The sequence below is a fragment of the Grammomys surdaster genome, unplaced genomic scaffold, assembly GCF_004785775.1.
Source record: "Grammomys surdaster isolate TR1022 unplaced genomic scaffold, NIH_TR_1.0 123086, whole genome shotgun sequence".
NCBI lineage: Eukaryota > Metazoa > Chordata > Mammalia > Rodentia > Muridae > Grammomys > Grammomys surdaster.
Window position 1 is genome coordinate 57,867 of NW_021618430.1, and position 2,888 is coordinate 60,754.

Genomic DNA, 2,888 nt, shown 5'->3' on the forward strand with positions numbered 1-2,888 from the left:
GAAAGCTGTCTCTCTTCAAAGAATGGATTTAAGAGAAGTTGAATCATGGGACATCCAAATTGTGTCTCCTGTCATACTAATGTCCTTCTACTTTACTAACAGGAGGAGGAAACTCCAAGTGCTTGATTTTCGAGATGCCCACCATGACTTCTGGTATGGTTGGGCTGGAAGTCAGCATATTATTTGCTCTCCAGATGCCACTGGCAACAACCAGGCAGTGGGAAATCATCCCATCCTAGGTGGGAAACAGACCATGACTATATTGATGAACTGTTTCCACATATCCCAATGTCCCTCCAAACATGTAAAATATTTTTATCAGTATGCCAAGCAGAGGAAAGATGTGATACAGGTGATCTGTCAGAAGTTAGAATTTGGAGAGTTTCCTGCCTATGTCCCACTGGTTGTTTTGGAGGTGTTTGATACAGGCTCAATCCAGGAATTGGAAATAAACACATGCTTCGACATTCACACCCTTGCACTGCTAGCTCCTGGCTTGGGCCAGATGAAAAACCTCCAGAAGCTCATTTTCAAAGAAATCTATATACTTGTGCATTTGTCTGGGGACAAACAGATGGAAGCCTGCTGTTTTACAGAGATCTTTTCCTAGTTCTCCAAACTGGATAAGCTCCAGCATCTCTATTTGAATGAAGTCAACTTCCTGAATGGTCGCCTGGACCAAGTGCTCAGGTAAGAAATGTAAGAGAGCTTTACCCTGGGGTGAGCAAGTATTCTCTTGTTGTTAGTTTTCTTTACATTAAACATCAATGTATTTAGTGTTTTGCCAACCAGTGTTAAATTTATATAGATGTGAGCTTAGAATAATTGATATAATACTTTAAGCAGCTGTTACATCCTGATTTGTAACCTTAGTAAAGCCTGACTGTCCATTAGAGACCCTTTCTATCACTGACTGCTTGCTGTCACATTCAGCTATGATGTATCTCTCCCAGTGTCCAAGCATCCAGAAGCTGAAACACCTAGACATGAGTGGTGTCACCTTCATACATTTAAATTACCCATTTCTAGGAAGCCTGCTACAAAGACTGACAGCTACCCTGCAGACATTAAAATTGGAGGACTGTATGATCAAGGACATGCAAATCAGTGCCCTTCTGCCTGCACTGAGCCAGTGTTCCCAGCTCACTGAAGTCAATTTTGTGAAGAATGTCTTGTCCATGGGCACCTTAAAGAAGCTCCTGCAGCATCCTGCCAAGCTAACACAGCTGACCCTAGAGAAGTACCCTGCCCCTGATGAGGTTTATAATGAGATTGGTCTTCCTATTCCAGACAGATTAATACCTCTTTGTTCTGAGGTTGTGGACACACTCAGGGAGATAAGGCAGCCAAAAGAGGTCTATTTTCTAAGTTAGATATGTTTAGACTATTGAAAATCCTTTACCTATAATTTAGAGGCCAGGCTATGTTCTTGTTTGGAATATATAAAGTGAGGTCATTGCTGGTCTCTGATAATTGGAAGGCAGGACTCAAATGACTGATTAGAGGCATAGACCATGTGGATCAGGCATTTCTGAATGGACTTTGGAAAGATAATTATTTCATATCATTTGAATTCTAATCACATTCTTCATATTTAAAGTAGTTGTGTTGACTTGGAGAACCATGAGCTTATTCTTGGCCTAATGTCTACAGGACAGACCCACCATTGGAGAGCAACCATGTTTGAAAATTGTAAAGCCTCCATCACAGCACTTTCATGTTATGATGGACCTGAGAGGAAGTGAACTAGTTAGAGCAGATATTACAAAGAGCACAATGGACTTGAATAGGAGGACTCTGTGTCATTTTCCCTCTGGATGCAATCCACCTTTTGGCTATTTGCTTACATACTGTTCTGCAGTGTATAGACATATATTTTTATTAAGTATAAGTCTGAGGGAACCTAGGAGTATTTTTGTATAGACTACTATCCATTATAAGCAGAGTCTCTTAGTTGGAGTCGTCCTGCTGCCTGATATTATCTTTTCCTTTACCATTTGAATTATAATTTGTCATAGATTCTAATAAATCAGTTCTGAACAAGAATATGCTTGTTTGTTTGTTTGTTTTTTAACCGAGTTTTTTTCTGACAACATAATACTTGTGTATTGTGCTTACCCTGGCCCAACAATGATGTGTCCCCTTGTCTCTGCCCCTTCATCCTCCTAGATCTATCAGAGTAAACAAAGAACAATATGTTCTCTCCTAGGGGAGATTTACCATCTTATGATTCATGAAGCCCTCTCCAAGATGCTATATGGAATCATTTGTCAACATGACTCAGAGGCAAACAAAGCTTGCTGCTTTTCCTGAGGAGCAATGTTTGATTCTCAGTACCCACACCATCTGAATCTCCAATTCCAGGTTTCTGACTTTTTCCTCTAGTCTCTGGGAGCACATGACTCACTTGCACATGCTGATACACAAAAACTCCCATTCCTAATAAGAAACAAATTGAAATAAATGTTTATAAGTGAAAGTTAATACACTAAAACTAACATTAAATTTCTCCATTCCTTCTTTAAACCCATTGAGATCACTTGTGCAATACACAAAAGTCTAAAGGTAGGTTGGGTGGTGATGGACCTGTGTACTCTTCAGGACAAAAGCTGGGGAATAATGTGTGCTTGTGCTTGATGGCTGTGGTCCCATCTCAGTGATGAATATGTGCTCTGTCTGAGGTTTCATGGATTCTAGCCAAGTCCTTCATGAGGAAGGATGACTTTTAGTGGCTTTAGGATGCAGGATAAAAAATTTTACTCTTTAGAAATGGCAGGAGATATACAGAAAACTCTTCCAGTCCCTTCCATCTTTAATTCCTCAAAAGACCAAAGCTACACAGCCATGTTTACTTTTTGCTTTCTCTCCCTCTCTTTTATTATGATTAC

At 40.0% G+C, this 2,888-nt stretch overlaps 1 pseudogene; it reads left to right on the plus strand.

Moving 5' to 3' along the window:
• LOC114636241 overlaps positions 1-1,373 on the plus strand; it is a 4,963-nt pseudogene extending 3,590 nt beyond the window's left edge.
• The last annotated feature ends 1,515 nt before the right edge of the window (positions 1,374-2,888 follow it).